At 39.1% G+C, this 25,326-nt stretch overlaps 1 pseudogene across 1 annotated transcript; it reads left to right on the top strand.

Annotated features, from left to right (window-relative positions):
- Nucleotides 1-224: 224 nt before the first annotated feature.
- LOC308564908 (isocitrate dehydrogenase [NAD] subunit alpha, mitochondrial-like) lies at nt 225-11,362 on the top strand (annotated as a pseudogene). Its single transcript has 4 exons — nt 225-282; nt 1,887-2,625; nt 2,702-2,989; nt 11,220-11,362. The product of its transcript is annotated as an isocitrate dehydrogenase [NAD] subunit alpha, mitochondrial-like (transcript).
- The last annotated feature ends 13,964 nt before the right edge of the window (nt 11,363-25,326 follow it).

The raw sequence follows: 25,326 nt of genomic DNA, 5'->3' as shown, positions 1-25,326 counted from the left end.
TTGGAAGGCTTCTGGGGTGTCATAGGGTATAATGCCTACCCAAGGTAGAAACTTCCCAGTGTCAACATCCCTGGCATCTGTGAGAACTGCTGGTGACAAGCTGCTGAGTGTAACTCCCAGCCAGTTTCACTGATGGACAGTCAGTCAACTGGGATCATTTAGTTAGAGAAATCAGCCCCTTCCATCCATTCACTCTAGTTGTTTTCTCAGGAGCACATAGAATGATGACCCTGCTCCCATTCCAGCTGCAGTCCACACTGCAGCCCCACCTTTGCCTAAAAGGTAGATCAGACCTTGTCTTCCTTATGCACAAAATACTGCATTGACTCCCCATCTCACACAGTAAATACCTGGAGCCTCCTGCATGCACCCCGACCTGGGCCGGGGATCAAGCCTGCAAATGAGGTACGTGCCCTTGGCCAGAATCAAATCAGGGACCCTTCGGTCCATGGGCCAGCGCTCTATCCACTGAGCAAAACCTGCAAGGGCTCTCTCCCTCTTGACAACGTTAAGGAAAAACTGGTGATAATAGGCACCCTTGACTTCAGATGGAGCTTCTTTATCATCTTAATAAAGTATCTCCTATTTTTATTGTTGACACTATTACAGATGTCTCCCATTTTCCTATCCTTTGCCCACCTCCACCCAGCACCCTTCAAAAGTATCTTTTTATTATGTGCTAAAAGATTTTTCTAAATCATATATTAAGATAAAATTTTATCAAAATATCTTTGGTATCTAACAAGATTATCTAATGGCTTTTCTCCTTTAACTTACTAATACAAACAATACATTCCCAAATATAGGAAATAAGAACAATTAATATTTTTGAGTGCTTGTTACAAGCCAGGTGCTGTAATAAATGTAATGATTAACTTTTAATCTTTACAACTGGTAGTACAAAATTGGTACTACCCTACACCCCATTTTATGGATGAGGAAACTGAGGTACAGAGATTAAATAGGCTGAACAAAGCCATACAGCTCTCACATTCATCTCAAGGTGCAAACCTGTTCCAAGACTACCTGGCTCCACAGTCTGCTCTCTGAAATCACTATACTGCTTCTTGACAAACTCTGCTTGGTAAAAAAATATGTATTAAAATATACTTCCAAATTCAATTTGCTTGTAATTTATTTAGGATTGTGTTCTACCATTGTTAAGTTTACTATTAGAGCTATGCCAATTTTACCAAATAAGGTGGCAAATTTTTAAACTTTTTCTATGTGTTAGATGAGAGTAAATAGCATGAAAACTATCTGAGCCTTAAGCTTGTAGAATTCACCTGTAAAACTTTCTCATGCAGTTTCTTTTATAACATAGTTCTTAATGTTTTCAATTTCTGCCATGGTTATTCTAGTTACAATTATTCTACTTCTTTTATTCTATCTATTCTTGACTTACATATATTTTTGTGAAGCTTTTTTTTTCATGCATTAAACTTTTTCATTATAATTTAAAATCTGGTATTCGAGGTTATATCTTCTTTCTCATTCTGGGTGTGGTGTATTTTTCCTTTTCTTTTTCCTCACACTTTTTACCAAAAACCTCTATTTTATTGGACTTTTCAAATAATGAGCTTTAATAGTTATTTTCCAATTATACTATCCTTCTGGCTTTGGTTTTGGTTTTAATATGTTTTTATTGATTTCAGAGAGAGGAAGGGAGAGGGAGAGAGGGAGATAGAAACATCAATGATCAGAGAGTCATTGATCGGCTGCCTCCTGCGCGCCCCCTGCTGGGGATCGAGCCCCTAACCCGGGAATCCAATGGCGATCTCCTGGTCAATGCTCAACCGCTGAGCCACGCCGGCTGGGCTGGGTTTTAATTTACTAATTTCTTTCCTGCCCACTAAATTGTCTTCTCCCAAATGATTGCTTAAAAGTGAGTTTAGAGCGGCTGTGCCCGGGAGCCGCGCCGTCGCCATGGCGAGCAGAGAGGCGCGAAGGCGGGGCCGGCGTAAGTCCCAAGGTCCGGCTGCCCGGAGCATTCTACAACTCAGAACAGGTGGCCGCGGCTTTTGCTGGGGGTGTTCAGACTGTTACGTTAATTCCAGGGCATGGTACTGGCCAGAAATTTCAGCCGCAGTGGTGAAGATTTTTGATGCTGCCGAAGCATCCATTCAGTGGGAGGAGCGGAATGTCACTGCCCTTCTAGGACCTGGAGGAGGGTGGATGATCCCTCCGGAAGCCAAAGAGTCCATGGACAAGAGCAAAAGGGACCTGAAAGGCCCTTCAGAGGCCCCAGTAGCAGCTGGGCACCCACCCATGACTTTATTGCGACGCAAAACCTTCAACCTTTATGCAAATATCCAACCACGTGTCTCAATTAGAGGCTGTAAACCCCTTACATTCGAGAGCAGACAGAAGGAGAGGACAGTACTGAAACGGAGCGTGTGATCGTGGACGGAGCTGTGCAAGCATCAAGCTCATCACCGCGGGCGAGCCGGTGCGTCGCGGGGTTCGCCTTTGAGTACACCCGGAGCAATCACCAAAGCAATGTCACCGTCGTGCACAAAGCCAACATCAGACGAATGTCAGATGGGCTTTTTCTGCAAAAATGCAGGGAAGTTGCCCGAAAGCTGTAAAGACGTTAAGTGTAGTGAGATGTACCTTGATACCGTAGTACCTCAGTTTCCGAATGTAATCCGATCCGGAAGACCGTTCGGGTTCGGAAACGTTCGAAAACCGAGGTACCGCATGTTTGAATACGGTCTAAGATCCGTCCCAATCGGATGTTCCTGTTATGCGAAATTTGTACGGAGACATTCTGAGCGATCTATGTGCTGCACGGGCTGGAGGTCTCGGTGTGACACCAAGTGGGACGTTGGCGCGAACGGGGTCGCGATCTTCGAGTGGGTTCGCAGGACCGCCGCGGACATTGCCGCGTGGAAACGGCCAACCCCGCGACCTCCGCTCAGTGCGGTGGTGATGCTGCGCCACAAGGGGGACCCGAGGACCGAGAATGCCCGCCTGGCGGCAATTAAGGGTGAGGAGAGCTTCACAAAAGCTTTGGGCGTAGCTCAGCGGTTGAGCATCGACCTAGGATCCAGGAGATGGCGGTCGATTCCCGGTCAGGGCACATGCCTGGGTTGCGGGCCAGATCCCCAGCAGGGGGCGCGCAGGAGGCAGCCGATCAATGACCACTCTCTCATCACTGACGTTTCTCTCTCTCTCTGTTCCTCTCCCTGAAATCAATAAAAGTATACTTTCAAAAAAAAAAAAAAAATCTGTGCAGAGGATGCAGGTGAAGTCCCTAGGTCTGCTTTCAAAGGACTTTTCCAAGTGCTTGTTTTGTTTATTAATGTCTATTTGGTATACATTTTTTGGTAAACTCTAAGAGGATTGTATCACTTGTCAGTGTTAAAACAGTTTTTCCTCAGCTGTAAATATGATACAGAATTAATATGAGAAAACATCTAACTTTTTAAAGAAAGTTTTCCTTAGTTTACAAAAAACAGAAATAAAATAGAATATTGACATGAAAAAGGAAAGCTAATTTGGCTGGTCTTTTTCTAGATTTCTAGTATTAAAATAAATTGCTTCCTAGAGGATGTGGTTCAGTGGCTGAGCATGGATCCATGAACCAGGAGATCAGGGTTCCTTTCCCAGTCAGGGCCCTGACTGGGAATCCAATGGCGATCTCCTGGATCCTAGGTCCATGCTCAACAGTGAGCCACTCCTGCCCAGCCAGGTTGGCTTTTTTTTTTTTAGATCAAGTTGTGATTTTTAAAGTAGTCTTTAATATTTTTATGTCTACTTCAATTCAAAAGTTATTTAAAGAAATTTCATGTTTAAAATAATGTTTGTTTATTTTTTAATCCTCACCTGAGGATATTTTTTCCATAGCTTTTCAGAGAGAGTGGGGGAGAGAGAGAGAGACAGAGAGAGAGAAACATTGATGTGAGAGAGACATACCAATTGACTGCCTCCCACACATGCCCCGGGGATCAAGCCTGCAACTGAGGTACATGCCCTTGGCCAGAATTAAACCCAGGACCCTTCACTCTGCATGCAGACACTCTAACCACTGAGCCAAACCAGCTAGGGCCAAAATACTTTTTAAAATTATGCTTTAACTATTTACTTCCAGGTATTTTGCACTGAGGTTTGATAACCTGTATAATTTTTTTGCTTAAGATATTTATTGAGATTTTCTATGAGGCTTATTATGTAATCCTTTCCCATAAATGTTTTAAACATAACAGAAAATAAAATATTTTCCATGAGGTAAAACTTTTTTATAGATATAGATATAGCTGTAATTAAAGTGATTAATTATATTATTCTTATATATTATTTTGACTGAATATTTGATCTTGCAAAAACTAAGAGAGGGCAATAAAGTTTTCAACTATTATTTCATTTCTGTGAATTAACCCTGTAGTACTAAAAATTTTAGTTTACATATTATATAGTTTTTTCTTACTTTTAAAATCAACTTTCATACGCTATAAATTACATAATATAAAATTATATATCAAAATTATATTTTACTGAAAGTATACCATCAAACCTATGTAACCATCACCACAAAAAATGCTATAGAATATTTTCATCACCCCAGAATGTTCCTTGCTCTACTTTGAAGTCAATATTCCCCAAACCCCTGCCTCACACAATCACTGATGTGATTTCCACCACTGTGCATTCATTTTTCCATAGATAGATGGATATATTCTCTTGTATCTAGCCTTTTTCACTCAACATAATTTTTGAGAGATTTGCTTATACTGTTTCATATACAGTTTATAATTATTTGGGGGAATTAATTGGGTACTAATTCTCAAGAATTGAGGAAAGCCTGGCCAGCCTGGCTCAATGGTTGAGTGTCGACCTATGAACCAAAAGGTTACAGTTCTATATCTGGTTAGCGCACATGCCTGGGTTGGCTCAATCCCCAGCTACACAGTAATAGATAACTAATATCCATCCAAACCATGATTACCTCAACCCCCAAATCTGGAAAGCATATTGAGTGCAGTTGGCTAGATTTACAACCTGAGTTCAAGTTGGAAGCCACAGTTCCCAGGAGGGATGCACTGTCACATCTCCTTACCTGAGTTCTCAAGCCCAGATCAAATTAGGTGCAATGGTATAAGCTGCTTCCACTCCACACAAAACTAAGTCCTGCTCTGCATCCTCATTATGGAGTGCTTTCCACCAGGAGCCTCTTTCTCTCCGTGTGCTCTCAATGCTCTCCCTCCTATAGCTACTCTTTCGCACCATTCTTTCTGCCCCTAACATCCTTTTGTGGGAGGAAATTGTTATGGCCATGTAGACCAGCCCTCATGTTTGAATCTATAACAACCCCCAAGTGGTCTTCTAGCTTATTTTTGAAATGTTGATGTCCCTATCTCCTTAGGTAGCTCATTCTATCTTTGAAATCATTCTGACTCTTAGAAAATTCCTCCAATAGTGAGCAGAATTCACTTTTTCTCTCCTGCTTCATTTGGTTCTCAAGATCCTCATTTTGGGCAGACCTCCCAAGGAGAATTGGCTGTGACTGAGACACACCTCTGAAGCAAGGATTGCTTATTAATTGTTGGGGATTTAAAACAAGTCACATTTTCTTTACTATGAAGTCTCTAGCTGAACTTGGTTTTCTATGAGCCATCTCATTAGCTATATATATTTTAGACAATTATTCATTCATTCTCAAGAATGTACCTGGGGTAGTGGGTTAGGCTCTTCAATTATGAATTCTCAGATACTCCTGCTCTTGGTGAAACTTTTGTGGATATTCCTGTAACTAGCAAATGTCTTGCCCTAGTCTTTGGTAGGGCCCTGAGCCAAGGGCTATCAACTCAGGCCTCATGTTGCCTACTCCGTGTTGCCAGGATGATGATAAGATTGTTTCCATAAAGTAGGGTACTCTAAAGACTTCCTGGAGAGCTTGGCTCATCTGTAGATCTAGGAAAGTTGTATGAGAGGTTCCTTGCCTTCATAAAGATAGTTAACAATCTGCCAGTTTCTGTACAAAACTCTTAATATAGTCCACAAAGCTACGTATGATGTGGAATCTCACTTTTGTTCCCACCTCATTTCTCATTTTCTTTCCTTCCCACTTTGAGTTCTAGTTACATTGACATTCTTTCTGTTTGTCAGAATCTGTATAATTAACTCAAAATAAATGAATTTAGGATTTTAATTACATATGTAAAATCCCTTTACTTTTGCTATCTACAGTAACCTAATCATGGGGGTGACATTTGTCATGTTCTTAGATCAGTCAAGTGGAAGGGATTAGCAGTGAGTGTCCACTAGAAGGTTGGAATTGGCTGAGGTCCTTCAAATATGGAGTGATTTTTTTGTTGATACACACACACACTGATGTTAATCAGTGTTGGAAACTAACGTGTCTGCTATGTCAAATAATGTCATTATTTGATTTGATGTATCTGGAGTGGGGAGGTTTCTTTGAGTATAAAAGTAACTCTACATTTCTGGGTGTGAAGTGTGGGCAGGCAGAGACCCACAGGTAGATTTTCCAATAAGGTGATCCAATGTGTCTCACAGCATTAAAATTAAAGTAAAATATTGTCATTAACATTTTGAAAGTTTGAAGTTTCAGATCATACCTCTTTCATCTTTTTCTTAGAGGCTCAGAAACCTTTCCAGCCTAGGTCCTTTTCATGATTCATAAAGGAAAATAGCTTGCCAAGTATACCCTCTGTATGTGATTTATAAACATGATATACATCCAAATTCTCTCTACATTAAAGTTATTCAATTTACTCTAATGGCCCTTATATTAGAATTATGTCTATTCATAGCAGACAACACCTGTAAGTCATTAGATTGAATTATAGTTCTTGCTAATTTTCATCATTAAAGACTTGGATTTAGGGACAAAGTCCTCTGAATTTTGCAAATCTAACCTAAAATGGCTGTCTCTCGTATTAGAAAATTATAAACTTAGAAAATTATAAGGATACTCTAAATATTTCTCTTTTAAGAAAAAAAAGCAGAGGAATGAGCCGATCATGAATGATAATCCTAAATGGTCCATACTGGTCAGCTTCCACCCTCTGATCTCTTTTCCCTATTCCAATCACTATTTATTGGACTTAAGGATACCTGCATAAAAAACAAAATTTCTTGTTTAAACTCACTCATAAGTAATATGCTGAATAAAAAGGCAAGAAGTAGATCCAATAACTCAAAAATAGATAGATGATAGATGATAGATAGATAGATAGATAGATAGATAGATAGATAGATAGATAGATAGATAGATAGATGATAGAGAGAGAGAGAGAGAGAGAGAGAGATGATAGGTAGATGATAGACATACATAGATATAGATGATGATGATAGATGATGATAGATAGATAGATAGATAGATAGATAGATAGATAGATAGATAGATAGATGATAGATAGATAGATGATAGATAGATAGATAGATAGATAGATAGATAGATAGATAGATAGATAGATAGATAGATGATAGATAGATCATAGATAGATACTTAATGCTAAGGGGTGGCACTCTAGGACAGGGTGGAACCATCCATTAGATGTAACAGGCACAGAATAGTAGCCCACAGAAGTGTTTTAATTAAGGTGTTTTAAAATAAAAATTTAATCTATTTATAATAATGAATCCAGCCTAGATTATATTCACCTATGTAACAAAACAGCTGTAAAATAGAACTTTTAATATTTTTTATGGAGGAAGGAGGCCATGAAGGCAAAAGTGCCTAAAGCCCACAAAAATAATAATGGGGCCCAGCCAGGCATGGCTCAGAGGTTGAGCGTTGACCTAGGATCCAGGCGATTGGGGTTCGATTCCCAGTCAGGGCACATGCCCAGGTTGCGGGCTCAATCCCTAGTTGGGAGCGTGCAGGAGGCAGCCGATCAGTGACTCTCTCATCATTGATATTTCTCTCTCTCCCTCTCCTTTCCTCTCTCTGAAATCAATAAAGATATATTTTAAATAATAAAATAATAATAATAATAATAATAATAATGCGGTCTTGGCTTGGGGAGCTTTAACCTTTCTCTATTCGTAATATCCTTCCTGGTCACCACCATCATAAAGCTACCTAATAACATGCAGTATCAGTAAAAACAATGTTATTGCTGCAGAAATACAACTTCAAGACAAGGAGCCTACCCGCCCTTTTCACAAGATTGCTCCCTGAGCCTCTCACAGATAGCCTCTAAGCTGCTACTGGATGATTACCAGTTTGGGATGACATCAAGTTATACCCAAAATTTATATTTAAAAATTACTAATTTATTAAATAACTTAATGGTCATAAATGTCACAAAATAAAATTGAGACTTTAATTTAGATGCTGCTATCTGCTCTTTGAAAGAATTCATAAAGGAAAGGCTCAATACCTAACCTGTACAAGAACCAAAAAACCACAGTGAACATAAAAACAGCAGTTGTCTCATCTGTTAGAGAAAAGAATCATTATGTAAAATATATTAAAAGTATATTCGAACATATATAAATATTATAAACGCCCCCTTAATGGAAAATGACTGTGGGAGGAAAAAAGAGGGCTCATCAGAAAGTAACCTCCCAGGGTGATCTGATTATAAATTCTTTTTTAAAAAAGATTAGCTGCCTCCTGCAAACCCCCTACTGGGGGCAACCTGGGCATATGCCCTGACTGGGAATCAAACCTCGATCTCCTAGTTCATAGGTCCATGCTCAGCCTCTGAGCCAGGCCAGCTGGGCTGATTATAAATTCTTAACTGGGCAGGTCATGGTGGGTAGTCAAGCCCCAGGCACATAACATTTCTAGTAAAAGGTCTATCTTTGCCTTAAACAAGCTCAGTACATTGTTATGCATCTGGGTTAACACACCTTTAAAATAAACCTTCAAGAGAACACATAATCTTGTTAACTACCCTGTAATCCAATCCCTGCCGTGTTTTCTCTCACCTTCATATAATCTTCCTTACATTTCCTCCTTAATTTCAAATGCATAAAAGAAATTGCAAAACTGTCATTCTCGGGAGCATTTGAGATTTTGTTTCCTGGCAGTTTCGTCAGCTTGGCTCAAATAAACTCATAAAAATTCTCTACAGGTTTGGGCATTCTTACATTGACAAGGCATAAATTGAACAAAATGTAGATAGTAAACAAACAGGGAAATGTTCCAGGCTGAAACAAAATTCAAATTAAACAAGTGAGGCATGTTTTTCTCTCTATTAACTTGGCAAGGAAGATGTAGTAATAATATGAGCTCCATTGTTTACAGTGAAATTGATAAATATCTTTTTGGCAGTGCATATAAAACAGGAACATGCCAAAAATAAGTAAACAAACAAAAAACCAGGAACATGCCAATATGTATTGAGAACCATAAAAATGTTCACACCCTTTCACCCAGTAAATTTCATTCATTATAATTTAGCCCGAGGAGATAATTCGAAAGAAGGGCAGATCCCCATGTATGAGGATCTTTATTGTAGCATTCTCTAAAACAGCAAAAATTGAAAACAACCTAAATGTCCAACAACAGGGACAGTGAAAACAGTGGAGTAAATTGCAGTACTTTAACTGAACGGAATATTCTGTAGCTCTCACAATAATAATTATAGAGAATGTGAGACAGTGTGCAGAATTGCTCAAAACACCATTTAGTAAAGTAGAATGTCCAATTATATAGATGCTTTGGTTATAGCTATGTAAAACATGCAAATATGTAGATGTGGGCTACAGGGAGGGAAAAAAAGATTGTTTTCTCCTCACTGTCTTCAAAACAGACCCCACACGGTAAGGCTCCTGCCTACATTTCCAGGTTTAAGCCTGCCAGTCCCCACTATATTCACCATGTCCTAGACACATGGGCTTGCTCTCTGGATACTGAGTATATCCTTCCCTTTGCGATTTCTGTCTCTTCCACTTGGATTGCATGAGCCCTGTATCTTACTGTGTAACCTCTTCTTTTCCTGTGGTTTTAATTAAACGAATAGCAGTGGAATAAGCAGTGACTGGTCAGTATGGAATTTGAAACAACACATAAGAAGTCATGACTAGCCTGGCTGGCTGTTGCTCAGTGGTTAAGCATCGACCTATAATCCAAGAGATCACGGTTCGATCCCTGGTCAGGGCTCTAGTCCCCAGTGTGTCTCATCATTGATGTTTCCGTCGCTCTCTCCCTCTTACTTTCTCTGAATCAATAAAACATTTTTTTTAAATGACTAAAAAGGAAGGAAAAGTATAGAAAAGATGATGAGAGAAGGGAGTGTGGAATGAAAAACTTGATTGTGACCTGTAGGAGAAACAAGCATTTTTGTTGTTGCTGTTAATCTTCATTCGAGGATATTTTCTCCATTGATTTTTTAAGAGAGAGTGGAAGGGAGGGGAGAGACAGAGAAACATAGGTGTTAGAGAGATACATTGGTTGGTTGCACCCTGCACATGCCCCAGGGGGATGAGGGGGTGGGGTAGTGATCGGGCCTGCAGCCAAGGTTTGAGCCCTGGGCCGGAATTGGACCCTCAGCCTTTCAGTCCACAGGGCAATGACCTAATCACTGATCCAAACCAGCTAGGGCAGAAATAAGCACTTTTATGTCCCTGAGGAAAGATTCAGAAAGAGGGAAAGCTGTGCTATGGAGGACCATGGATTGTGGATTCACTAAAGAAGCAAATTCCTTGAGCACCTTTTAAGTGCAAATTCCCTTTAAAGAGAGAAAATATGTAACTCCTGAGGATTCTGGTTCCCCCTTAGCTTTCTTCTTGTCTATCACTGTGAACTTATGCTCTATTGCAAATATCTCCTTCGCCACCTGATATAAACTGTGAGCTCAATGAGCAGAGAGCTCATCTCCCTGGGCAGGGAGCAGAGAGAGGTGCTCTCAGAGTATTAGAGTCACAAGAACTCTTGAGTCGGTCTAGGTTCCAATGCCCCATTTAACAGGTGAAAAGACAGGACAGAGGTCCAGAGAGCAAGAGTGACATGAACAGGGTCACATAGACTATTAGTGGCAAAGACAAGCCACAGAAGCACATTTTTCTGAGACCAGCCTGTACTTAGGTGAACAGACCCTCAGGGCTTGTCTCAGATGAATTTCAGGTGGACTCTCCTCTGTCCTGAGGATGCTGGTTTGCTACCACTTTTCTGTGTGAAATGACAAGGTTTTCAGTTCTAATACCTGCCCCATAAAAAGAGATGCTACAATTGCTGGAGGGGATGGAACACAGAAAAGAGAAAAGGTCGTTATTGTTAAGACAATAATCCTGATTCCCAGGCCACAAGCCAGACCAATTTAATCAGAATGTGGAGGAGGTGGTGAAACCCAGGTATCGACATTGTGTAAAGGCCCCAGGAGATTCCAATGAGAATCCAAGCTTGAGAACCAATGAATTAGAAGTCTCTGGGGGGCAGGCATGAGGACCACCCAGATAGCCCTTGCCCTGCCCCTCCCTCCTTATTTTCCATCACCTGCCCCCAGATCCCTGAACCCTGTCCTAGGGCTACTGCTGAAGCCATAGTAGGGGCACACCCCCTAAATTAAGCAATTCTGGTGATCTCAGGATCACCCAGCTGCCCTGGGATTGGCGTGTCAGACAATGGCAGAAACCACCCTTGCTTCTCGTTATAATTGAATAATTTACTGTAAATAGCCTCCCTTTCCTCCAAATCCCAGGCCCCTTAGCCAAATGGAGGTGAGCAAGGGCTGCCTCTAATGAGACTCGAGAGAAATGAGCTGTCCAAATGATCGGTTGTCACAGCAGCGGCTCAATTAAGACAGAAATACTTAACGCTTCGTGTCTTTCTTATAAACTAACCACTCCTGGGGGTGGTGGGGGAGGTGTGCAGCCAAGAGCCCTGCAGAAACAAGGTTGCAGGGTCCAGGGTGGGATTTCCAATTAGGAAGTATTCCAGGGGAGGTGATGGAAGGGTCTCTCTTGCCTGCTCACTTCCTACATCCCCCTTCCTCTTCCCTTTTTCCTCCCTCTTCTCCCCCACCCCCCTCATTCCTGCTCTTCCCTAGTCTCCCAAAAGATCCTTATTCCTACTCAGATTAAGAGAGACGTTCTCACTGTTCCAAACTCTCACTCAGGTCTCAGGTCTCATCCATCAGTATATGGAAGGATCTGAGGTTAAGATGCCTAATATCAACTGGCACTGGTGCCTTCCTGGGATCTAGGACTCAGAAGAGAAAGGGAGTCATCCACCAGGGAACATTTTCTATGTCCCTAAGCAATTCCATCCAGAGGGATGCGATACAGGGTTATCTTACTGATTTATCCATTATTAATTCACAAATTTAATAGATATTTATTGTCACCATAAACAAGGTGAGTCACTTTTCTTCTACAACTTGTATACAGCCCAGCAGCAGAGATAAATATGTGTACATGACAGAACATTCAATGTAGCTGAAGTTCAGATGCCACAGAGATATCACCCTGCCCTTGCCAATATGTTCAAGTTTAGGTTCATTTGGCCATTGGAGACCATATCGGTGGCAGTGTGCCAGGAGGAAACTTCTGAGAGGAAAGAAAATTGGACCATGGTCATTCTCCTGGTTGATTTTAGATGTCAATCCAAACACATTTGAAGGACTGAGCCAGAAAGCAAGAAAAAGCCATGGCAATGAGAATGGTGTGTGAGCACCCAGGAGTGGCCTGGACCCCACGGACTTGGCCAGCAGGGAGAAACGTTGCTTCTGGAAATAGTGTGCTGCTGGAAACGGGAAAATCTAAACTAGCAGCTTTATGTGTACACTGGGGGAAATAAAGGAGGGGGGTCTGTGAGAATAACTCAGCTGTTACAGGAGCACCTTACAACTAAATCTCAGAGCAGAAAATCTCCTTTGCACTTAGAAATAAGACACCAGTGGCTCCCCATTGCCTAGAACTGTGAGTTACAGCTAAAACAGCCCCAGTCCCCAACAGGAAGGAGCATACAGCTCTAGGATATATTAGTCATGCCCAACCTTTAGGTTGAGAAAAACAACCATGATGACTCACTTTTAAATCATGTTTACTAATGCATCAGAATCATTATGTTGGGGGAAAAAACACAACACAGGATGAGTACCACAAGCCTAAAAAATCAAGTCCACTTGACAAAGAGTACATAGACAATAACAGCCTAATTCCAATCTAACTTTTAGTCTCCTCTCTGACCTCTAGACAGTTTTCTTTCTTTCTTTCCTTCTTTTAAATTTTTATGTGTTTTTATTGATTTCAGAGAGAGGACGAGAGAGGGAGAGAGCTAGAAATATCAATGATGAGTGAGTCATTGATCAGCTGCCTCCCTCACACCCCCTACTAGGGATGGAGCCCGAAACCTGGAGCATGTGCCCTGACTGGGAATCAAACTGTAACCTCCTGGTTCGTGGGCCAGCCCTCAACCACTGAGGCACACCGGGGTGGGTGACAGTTTTATTTCTAATGCCCATTCTGCTGGACATGAAATTCATTACGCCTAGAGAGAAGAGAACAGGAGAAAGAATCGCAAGAAATGAGGCTGGAAACATGAAATACAGCAGGTCTCATAGCTCCTTAAAGTCAGCTTTGGATGTTATTCCAAAGGTAACAGAGAGCCAGGGAAGACGGGGAAGCCTATCAGTGGCCAGACTGGGTCACCTGGCTGCAGTGGGAAGAATGAGTGAGAAAGGAGTAAGGCACTGACCTCTGCGAGGCTTCCCACCTCACAGGTTTGGGGGTGGAATTAAACAAGGAATTACATACAAATCCCCCAGAATTGTGTTTGTCACGTGACTGGCAATCAGGACATTTTAGCACCTTCCAAAACTGTTCATTACCAACAATTTTACTTCTTTTTCATCATATCTCATTATTCTAAAGATATTTTGGAAAGAAAATACCATTTAAACATTTTAGTGCTAAACACAATAAACAAATATGAATAAGACCTGGGCCCTTCCTTAAGACATATTTACAATGAGCCGTAACATGGTGTGATATGAACCATGCCAATGACAAGGGCCAAAGCTCTCAGAGGGCAAGAACTGCATCCCTCACCTCGCTGTCCTTAATACTGGGCACAATATGTGGCACCGTGGATTTCAGTACAGGCTTCTCAGCCAAATGAGGCATGCTCTAGGAGTTCAGAGGACAGAGCAGGAGGCTTAGACGTGCTATAAGTTGAATCTCAGAATTTACTATAGGCTCAATGAGGACTGTGGCTTTCTTTCTGTATGTTTTACTGATATATGTTTGGGATTATTTTCAGTATGCTTTCTGGTGTTTTGGGTTTTTTTTCATGAAAGTTTCTTCTGAGTGACTTTCAAATAAAAATTATCCTAATGTGAAACACTGTATAATAACACGAAAGCATCAAATCTAGACTGAGATGTTTGGTTTGATAATATTAAACTCCTAATTTTTCAAATAAAAAGCTTCATAAAATGAAACACTGTATAATAACACAAAAACATCAACTCTAGACTAAGATGTTTGGTTCGATAATATTAAGTTCTTAATTACCTATGGTATTTCCATCTGAGTCACAGATAATATGGGGTAAATGTCATTCTCTATTGCTGCCTTCTCCTACCACTTACCTTCACCACTGGCCACCTAACCTAACTTCTAGCTGACATGTGTTTAGAAAATCAGAGTAATTTTACCCTTGGCCTGAGCAATATGCCAGTGAACTGGTATGAGAATCCTGTAATTTCAGGTAAAGTAAATGACAATGGGGACAAAATTAACATTGTTCCCTCTGTTAACATGTGCAGTTCTCCCAGTTTCCGTGCTCGTGTATTCTATTTCTGTGGCAAGTTGAAAAATAAGGTGAGTAATCATATTGGCTAGGGGAACACAGCATTATTGTGGGAAAGGGCAAGGCAAAGCTGTTTTATTTCTATGTTTATGATTCTTCAGATTCATCTGGTGGAATTGAACTTGGTCAAATTGGTTACTCTTTCTTAAAGTTTTACTCTTCCAGATGAAAGCCATAGCTGCCTGTCCTTAAATGCATTCGAGTGGGTGACTCCACGTGTGACAGCTATCGTGCACTGATATGATCACTCAGGGAACACTCTAATACCTATAAATGAGTCTCAGGTTAAGAAATATTTTATAAGGAAAACAAATAGTAATTCTGGTACTTTATAGCAAAATTGTACTATTTTTATGCATTTGTAAGTATTGTTATTACAAAACCCAAACTCAAAGTAAAAGATTTTTTAAAAATATATTTATATTGATTTCAGAGAGAGGAAGGGAGATAGAAACATCAATGATGAGAGAATCATCATTGATCGGCTGCCCCCTGCACATCCCCTGCTAGAGATCAAGCCCGCAACCCAGGCACGTGTCCTGACTAGGAACTGAACCACGATCTCCTGGATCATAGGTCAAGGCTCAACTGATGAGCCACGCCAGCTGGGCAAAGCAAAAGATTTTAAAATACAAAAAGTATAGTAAAGAAAATAGAAGTTCCTATCTCCTAATTCAGTTCCACAGTCACATACCCAAAAGTGCCTTGGACCTCCTTTCAGAATGTTTTCCCTTATTCTAGATAAATAAAGTATCTTTTATATATTTTAACACAAATAGAATCATCCCATACAGTTTTGTATTTTTCACTTTTCACTTATAATTAGGTTACTACATATAGAGCTTAATCTTCTTTTTAGTGCCTGTATACCATTGCATATATAGATGTACCATCATTTATTTTACCTCTTAATAAGTATGTATGTTGTTTCCTTTTTTCTTGCTATTAGAAATAGCATGGTGATAAACATTTTTCAACATGCATTTTTTTCAAACTGAAGCAAATATATCCATCACGTAAATTCCAAGCAGAAATATTAACACTTTTAAAAATGTTCAGCTGAATTCTTCAGCTGAATTAGATATTCAAATACTCCATCCTAACACCCTACAGGGTAATTGAAGAAATGATAACATGTGGTAATGATATAACATATTCTATTGAGTTAAGGCATTGTTCTAGTCATTTATTGCTCCATAACTACTCCAAAACTTAGTGTAATAAAACAAAAACACTCATTTATTTAGCTCAGAAGTCTGCAACTAGTTCAGGACTGGTCAGGGAAGGCTTGTGTCCACTCCACACAGTAGCAGGTGGAGTGGCTTGACTGAGGGCTAGAGGACTCATTTTCAAGATGGATCACTCATGTTATTAGAGCTGGCTTTTGGTTGAGAGCTCAGCTGGGCCCGATGGCTGGGAACCCTCAACTTCTCTCTGCGTAAATCACTCCATGTGACCCAGACTTCCTTGTAACATGATACTTGGATGCCAGGGACAAGAATCCTGAGGGACAGAACAAGGCAGAAGCTGTACTGCTTATTATGACCCAGAAGTCTCATAGTGTCCCATCTACTATACTATATTCATTATATAGTAGTCATAGAGGTTCATCCAGTTTAAGAGGAACATAAACTCATCTCTTGATAGAAATGTGGCACGGTTCCAAAAAAGCAGGTGGGATGGAAAATATTGCAGCCACTCCTGGAAAATACAACCTGCCAGAGTCAAATTATACTTTCTTTGCCCAGCTGGTATGGCTCAGTGGCTGAGCATAGGCCTATGAAACAGGAGGTCACAGTTTGATTTCCGGTCAGAGCCCATGCTCATATTGCAGGCTCAATTGGGGAAAGGGGGGGGGGGCATGTAGGAGGCAGCTGATCAATGACTCTCTTATCATTGGTGTTTCTATTTCTCTCTCTCTCTCCCTTCCTCTCTCTGAAATCAATAAAAACATTTTTTCTTAAATTATACTTTCTTTGACTCTAGATAAGTAGCTCAAAATATTACATGTTGATTTTTGAAACAGTACATCCAAGTTTTATTGTTTTTCTTTTGATCTGATCTTGGAAAAAATATTTTACTAGACCTGTCAGTTTGTTTTCTTTCTAGAGATATAATATCCATGCTAGTCCCCATTATGACTAAAACCTGTGGTAGCTGCATGATCGCCAACTTTTCTTTAATTGATGAGAAACAATTTATTTTGTTTTTCCACTCCCTTCCATTTAGCATAGCTCCTAATGATAATAATGATATTGTTGTTATTATTGCACATGAAATATTGTATCTTCATTTACCAATAACAAAATCTACACGTGGAAAGGCAAAGCAACTTTTTAAAAAACTCATTAGTGTGGCAGGTTTGATCCTAGCACTCTGTTCTAAGTCTAGGTTCTTACTGCTGATAAAACTCTCTAAAGCTTTGGGTCAAGGGCTTTGTTTTGTTTGTTTGTTTTAAATATACTTTATTGATTTCAGAGAGAGGGAGGGAGAGGGAGAGGGAGAGAGATAGCAACATCAATGATGAGAGAGTCATTGATCGGCTGCCTCCTGCATGCCCCTGACTAGAGGTCGAGTCAGCACCCCGGGCATGTGCCCTGACCGGAATCGAACCGTAATCTCCTGGATCCTAGGTCGAGGCTCAACCGCTGAGCCATGCCCGCCGGGCAAGGGCTTTGTTACGTAAAGCTTATCAGTAAGAAAATTCTTAGTCATGGCTCAGTCCAAGTGAACTGTGATAACCTCTGAGAAACTGAAACTTTCCCTAAAATATCCTGGGATCTTTCTTGCCAAGGATGTGGGTTACATAAAGATTTGCATTTGAATATTACTATGTCCATTGTTCTGTGTGAAAGAATACTTGAACTAATATGACAAAGCAGGATGTAAAGATCCAATGTAGAGAGAACTAAAATATTGTGTTGCCTCTCCATTCTGCTCAATTTCAAGGTTCTACAAGATAACAGCCTGATTAAAGTCATTAAGATAAGAAGTTCAAAAACAATCCCATTTTGCCTGGCCGGCATGGCTCAATGGTTGAGCATCACCCTATGATCCAGGAGATTGGGGTTCGACTCCCGGTCAGGGCACATGCCCAGGTTGCGGGCTCAATCCCCCGTGAGGGGAGTGCAGGAGGCAGCTGATCAATGACTCTCTCATCACTGATGTTTCTAACTCTCTCCCTCTCTCTTCTTCTCTCTGAAATCAATAAAGACATATTTTTAAAAACAGGAACAGTCCCATTTACCACTGAAAAAAAAAAATTAAGATACTTAGGGATAAACTTAACCAAGGAGGTAAAAGACCTGTACTCAGAAAACTACAGGATGTTGCAAAAAGAGATAGAAGAAGATATAAACAAATGGAAGAATATACTGTGTTCACTGATTGGAAGAATTAACATCATTAAATGTCCATACTACCCAAAGCAATCTATAAATTCAATGCAATCCCTATTAAAATACCAATGGCCTATTTCACAGATCTAGAACAAATAATACAAAAATGTATATGGAACCAAAAAAGTCCCTGAATAGCTGCAGCAATCTTGAGAAAGAAGAACAAAGTTGGAGGGATCACAATACCAGATATCAAATTATACTACAAAGCCAATGTAATCAAAACAGCCTGGCACTGGCACAAGAACAGGTATATAGATCAATGGAAGAGAACAGAGAACCCAGAAATCCATCCAAACTATTATGTTCAATTATTATTTGACAAAGGAGGCAAGAACATATGGAGTAAAGACAGTCTCTTCAAAAAATGATGTTGGGAAAATTGGACAGGTACAAGCAAATAATGAAACTAGACCACCAACTAACACCATACACAAAAGTAAACTCAAAGTGGATAAAAAACTTAAGTGTAGGATGTGAAACCATAAAAATCCTAGAAGAAAACATAAGCAGCTAAATGTCAGACATCTCTCAAAGCAATGTTTGCCAATACATCTCCTAAGGCATGAGAAACAAAGGACAAAATAAATAATGGGACTACATCCAAATAAAAAGCTTCTGCACAGCAAAAGAAACCATCAGCAAAATGAAAAGGGAGCCCACTGTGTGGGAGAACATATTTGCCAATGACACATCTGATAAAGGGTTAATATCCAAAATATATAACTCATACAACTTAACAAAAGGAAGACAAACAATCCAATTAAAAAATGGGCAAAGGACCTAAATAGACACTTCTCCAAAGAGGACATACAGATGGCCAAGAGACATATGAAAAAATGCTGAAAGTCACTCATCGTCAGAGAGATGAAAATTAAAACCACAATGAGATATCATCTCATACCTGCCAGAATGGCTACCATCAAAAAATCAATTGCTGGCGAGGGTGTGGAAAAAAGGGAACCCTGGTACACTGCTGGTGGGAATGCAGACTGGTGCAGCCGCTGTGAAAAACAGTATGGAGTTCCCCCAAAAAATTAGATGTGGAATTGGCATATGGTGGGGTCATTATTAATACCCAGAAGATGCAGATGTAAGCCTTCAGACGTCTTTTGAAAAAACATAGATTTAGGGCACAGTTCAGGAGGTGTTTTTGTTTTTTCAGAAAACTTTTTATCTTTTGCATTTTTAAAAAAAGTTTTGGTGTCTTTTTTGTCGTGATATTTTTCTGGCTTCCTGTTTTATTATTTGGAATACCTACAAGGTAATGTCTTCTCTTTAATAGAAGCCAAGGTTCTGATTCATTCTTCTGTTAATGTCATATTAGGTTACTGTAATTATCTTTTGTGCTGAATCAGATGACACTCCATTTTCATGTTTTCATTGGAATGAAAACGGATGAGACTCCTAGACTATGTAATTATGGGCTACTTGATATATTAATATTTATATATTTTTTAATATCAAAGTATTTGGTTGAGACTTTCTTTTTAGTACAGAAATTACGGCCTCATGGATCAGCTTTCTTTCAATGTTTGCTACAACTTTGAAAACTGGATGGACCCTCCAGTGACTTATCAAAAGGATAATTACTCTGTGAATGTAAAAGGGCCACATACTAAACCTGACAAGGTCAGGGGAGGCCTGTGTGGCAGCCTTACAAACTCAGAGACCTAAAGTAATCACATAGGAAGGTCTGAAATGAAACTATTTAACTAAAAGCAGTTTATCATGGGTAGTCATGTCCTAGGCTAGAATCCTCCCTGACAAAAGTCAATCTTTACCTTAACTGAGCCGGTCTATTGTCTTTTTGCATCTATGATAACATACCTTTCTTTGGAATGTCAAAGTAATTTCCCAGTTTCCGGACCCCTCAAATCACAGGTACCACACCAGAGCAGAGACCAGGAATCCCCATTGTTATTGTTACCATGTTAATTGTTGACTCTTAACTATCCTGTATCCCAATCTAAAAGATGGATATTATCTATCATTTTACTTTTTATCCAATCCCAGAGGTTCCCCCTACCCCACTTTGCTTTGCTGTCTCCCACCTCCCTAATCTACCATCAGTGGATTTCATATAACCCACTTACACCTCCTTTTTTTATTGCAATGTATAAAATAAGGTGCAACTCTGCCACGCTCTGTAGCATTTTCTCAGTCCGTTGAGATTTTGCTTCCCAGCAATTATCGTCACTTTGGTTCAAGTAAACTCATACAAATTCTCTACAGGTTTGAAGATTTCTTAGTTGACAATTCCAAGGAGTGAAATGTTACTATTTGACATTCATCATATCTTCACAGGAGCATCTAAAAGGCTTTTAGTCCCTTCTTTCCTCAATTCTGTAGTGCACTAGGCAGCTGTATTGAAGATTTTCATATTGTACCTCTTATATTTTTCAGTCTTGATAGAAAATTTATTTATTCAACAGCTACTTTTGAGCATATACTATATTCTAGGCACTAGGAAATAAAAAGGTGAACAAAAGACAGATACCATTTCTGCTTTACAGTCTGATATGAAGGAAAACAGATAATTATATAATCTGGGACCATAGTTATTTTATCAGGCAGAATTCCACCAGAGAAACAGAACCAGTAGGGTATATATGTTCGCAGACAGACAGACAGACAGGCACAAAGATATTGCAGGGGATTGACTTACCAGGATGTGGGAACTGGCTAGGAAAGTCCAAAATCTATAGGACAGACAGTCAGGAAGGGAAGACTGGAAATTTCAGGCATGAGCTGATGCTACAGTTCACAGGCAGAAATTCTTCCCCAGGAAAATTTCAGTTCTGTCCTCAAAGCCTTTCAGCTCCTTGGATCAGGCCCACCCTGAAGGATAATCTCCTTTAGATAAAGTCAACAGATTGTAGGTTTTGTTTTGTTTTGTTTTTAATGCTCACCTGAGGATATTTTTTCCATTGCTTTTCAGAGAATGGAAGGGGGAGGGAGTGAGAGTGAGAGAGAGAGAGAAACATGACGTGACAGATACCCATTGATTAGTTGCCTCCTGCACACGCCCCGACTGGGCCAGGGATGGAGCCTGCAACCGAGGTACAAACCCTTGGCCAGAATCAAACCAGGGACCTTTTAGGTCCTGGGCCAATGCTCTAACCACTGAACAAACCGGCTAGGGCTGATTGTAGGTTTTGATAACATCTATAAAATGCCTTCATAACAACACCTTGATTGGTGCTTGATTGGGGGTACTATAGCCTAGCCAATGTGACACATAAAACAGACCATCAGCCTGGCCAATGTGACTTAGCGGTTGAGCATTGACCTGTGATCCAGGAGATCAAGGTTCCATTCCCGGTCAGGGCACATGTAGGAGTTTCAGGCTTGATTCAGTAGGCAGGATGCAGCCAATCAATGACTCTCTCACCTTTGATGCTTCTCTCTCTTTCTCCCTTCCTCTCTCTGAAATCAATAAAACATTTCTTATTTTTTTTAAAAACTGATCATCATAGTAAGGTTTGAAAAATGCTCTGATACAGAAACTATAAAATGCCAAAGAGCCACATCTTAGGGGCATCTATTTTAGTCTAAGGGAGTCATGTATTTTCTGAAAAAGATGACAATTAACCTAAGACCTGAAAGTGAATAGTAATTGCCTGGATAAAGACGTGAATGGAGAATATACTTTTCTTTTTTTAATATGATTTTTATTGGTTTTAGAAAGCGGAAGGGAGAAGGGGAGAGAGAGGAACATAGATCGGTTACCTCCAGTAAGTACCCCAAACCCACAACCTGGGCATGTGCCCTGCCCAGAAATCAAACTGGTGACTTTTTATTTATTTACTTATTTTTTATATTAAAAAAAAATGCCTTTATTGATTTCAGAGGGAGGAAGGGAGAGAAAGAGACAGAAACATCAATGATGAGAGAGTCATTGATCGGCTCCTCCTGCATGCCCCCTTCTGGGGATCGAGCCTGCAACTCGGGCATGTGCCCTGACCGGGAATCGAACCGTGATCTCCTAGATGCTAGGTCGATGCTCAACCACTGAGCCATGCCTGCCGGGCAAACTGGTGACCTTTTAGTACACAGGTTGATCCTCAGCCAACTAAGCCACATTGGCCAGGGTTGGTGAATATTCTTGAATGTGGAAATAGTGTAAAACAAAAGCCAGGAAGAGCACTAAGATCTTTTCTCATCAGATTTTTTTTTTTCTGGTTTTCTCCTTTCCGTATATTGAGGTGATGGTTTTTCTTTAATAGAAGGCAAGATTGATTCTTTTATTTGGTAGTCATTGCATTAGCTTATGGTAATCCTTAATGCTGAATCAAATGAAATTCTGTTTCCATGTTTTAATTATCATTTCCAGTTCCTGGTGAGATGAAGCACCCTTTCTATGTTTATTTGACATTTTGTTTTCCTCTTCCATAGATTGCCTGTTTGTAGCCTTTGCATATTATTGCTTTGGGTAAATTTCTTTTCCTCACTGATTATATTTGATTTAAATATTATTAGAAATTCTTTGTCTTTATATGCATTGCAGGTATATTCTCCCAGAGAACATTAGTCCAAATTGGGAGGAGCTTTGTAGATTATAGTTTGCAGGTGAGTAATAAGCGGAATTTGTAAGTTAGAGAGTATTGGGATGATCTCAATTGCAGACCAAAGTCTCACTTCTAGGACAGAGCCCCCATGTTGAGCAGAAACAAAGGCAAAGGAAAGGAAAGGAGAAAGAAGCCAGGACATCTCACAAGGCACAGAATTTTTACACTTTAAATAAATAACAAGATAGAGCACTAGAATCTTGAAGCTAGGAAAGCTACACTGGCTGTCATCTTATCTAGTATGGGCAAATTCACCTCCCTGAAATATAACCTATTGAAAGTTATTATCAGAAAAAAGGAAAAATTAGGAGAATAACATTTCTCACAATTAAAACAAGATAGAAAGACATGTCTGCAAAATAAAGGAAAACTATATCCTAATATTTAAAACAAATGAGCTCAAAGAAATTAAGAAAATAATAGAAGTTATAAAATAAAAACTTAAATTAGAAAGAAAATAATTTAGAAATAATATTATTGGAGAAACAAAAGTTGAACAGGGAAATTTGAAATGGAGCTTACAAAATTTTGACCAATGCAATTATACAAAGGGAAACAATTAGAGGCATAAGAATTGAAAAGAAAGAGATAAACCTATCTCATATTTGCAGGTAAAATGAAACGTCTGAAAACCCAAAATGATCCAAAGGACTATGTTTTAATGAAATAACACATTAATTGTAAAATCAGTGTACAAAACCAATAATCTCTATAGAATCAAACAAAGGTAATTAGGAGATATAATAGATGAGGAAAATCCATTGAAATAGCAAGAAAAAAAAAACACCAAAAAAACAGAAAGAAGAAAATACCTAGAAAAAGAAATAGCGATATAGCCTAAATGTATAAAATAAGATACTCTTGAAAGACACACCATAGATTTCAACAAATGCAAATGTTCTTCCTTTTTTGAGTTGAAAGACTTAATATTAAATCTATATTACTTTTCTCTAAATGAATTTATAAATTTTTAATAAAAATATCAGTATATATTTTCACAAGCTAGACAAGTTCATTACAAATTTCATTTGCAAGAACCAAGAAATAATAATAACCAGAAAAGCCCTGAAAAATGAAGCAGTAAGTGGGGGCTGGCCCCATCAGATATAAAAGTATACTTAAAAGCCTGTAAAATAATAAGTGTAGTATTGTTGCACAAATAGCCAGCCTAATGATAAAGAATAAAAAGTACAAAGATAGATCTATAATAGTATATGGTACCTTGTGTAATAAAAGCAGTAATTCAAATAAGTACAAAAAAAGGTGAATTTTTTAAAAATATGGTATCGAGATAACTCGGTAGCTTTATACAAAAAGATAAAATTGGATCCATTTCTCATACCATACGGTAAGAAAATTTGAAATGAATCAGATGTTTAAATAGAAATAATGACATCATAGAAGTACTAGAAGAAAGCTGAGAATTCCTCTACATCTGTGAGTAGGAAAACTTCTACCATAACTTAAAATTTAGAAACCATGAGAAAAGACTGAGATATTTGACCTCACATAAACAAAACTTTTGCATGGAAAAAAACGTGAAAGCAAAGCTTTAAAAAAAATCTAACAAACTAGGGGAAAGTTTGCCACTTCTATCACAAATAAAAGGTTGATATGCTTAATATAGAGAGTTTATAAGAATAGAGAAGAAAACCAACAATGTTAGAGAAGGATGAACTGGAATAAACAATTCCCAGAGGAAAAAATGTAAATGGAAGTTAACAGATGAAAAATTCTTAGCTTGAGTCATAACAATAACAACAACAAAAACAAAAAGAACAAATTAAAATTAATTGAGATGACATTACTCAGATGAGCAGAGGTTCAAAGTTTGGCAGTATGTTCTGTTGTTTAGGCTGAATGGAAACAGGCACTGTCACACTGCTAGGAAGGGTTCCTAGCCTTCAAAGAATGAACTACTGATATACACAAATTGATGAGTCTGAAAAAAATATTATGCTGAGTAAAAGATGCAAGACATTAAAGAGTACATCTTGAATGATTCCATTTATACAAAATACTAGAACTGACAAAACTAACCTATAGTGAGAAAAAGTAAATTAATGGTTGACAGGGACCAGGGAAGAGGGGATTAACTGCAAGAAAACACATTTAGCGCTATAAAACTATTCTGTATCTTGACTGAGTTGGTGGTGGTCATATTTGTCAAAACTTGAACTATAAGATAAATGTATTTAATTTTATATGTCTATTATATGTCAATAAAATTTATTTTTAAAGAAAAGGCTAATAGAGTTAAATAGAATAAAGTAAGGAATGGAAGGGAAAGAATGGGAAGGAAGGAAGGAAGGAAGGAAGGAAGGAAGGAAGGAAGGAAGGAAGGAAGGAAGGAAGGGAGGGAGGGAGGGAGGGAGGGAGGGAGGGAGGGAGGGAGGGAGGGAGGGAGGGAGGGAGGGAGGGGAAGGAAAAAAGAAAACTTGATTCATACAAAGCAAAACAAGAAAAAAAACGAGTAAAGAAACAAAGACCAGATGGCACAAAGACAAAATAAAGAGAAAACAGAAAAAAAACTCAACTACATCAGAAATTAAATTAAGTTATTTATTTATCCTCACCTGAGGAAATATATTAAATTTAAATGGACTAAAAATTCCTATTAAAAACA

The sequence above is a fragment of the Miniopterus schreibersii genome (assembly GCF_964146895.1).
Source record: "Miniopterus schreibersii genome assembly, chromosome: 12".
NCBI lineage: Eukaryota > Metazoa > Chordata > Mammalia > Chiroptera > Miniopteridae > Miniopterus > Miniopterus schreibersii.
Note: the sequence above shows the minus strand (reverse complement) of the source record. Positions and strands in the feature narration are given on the sequence as shown.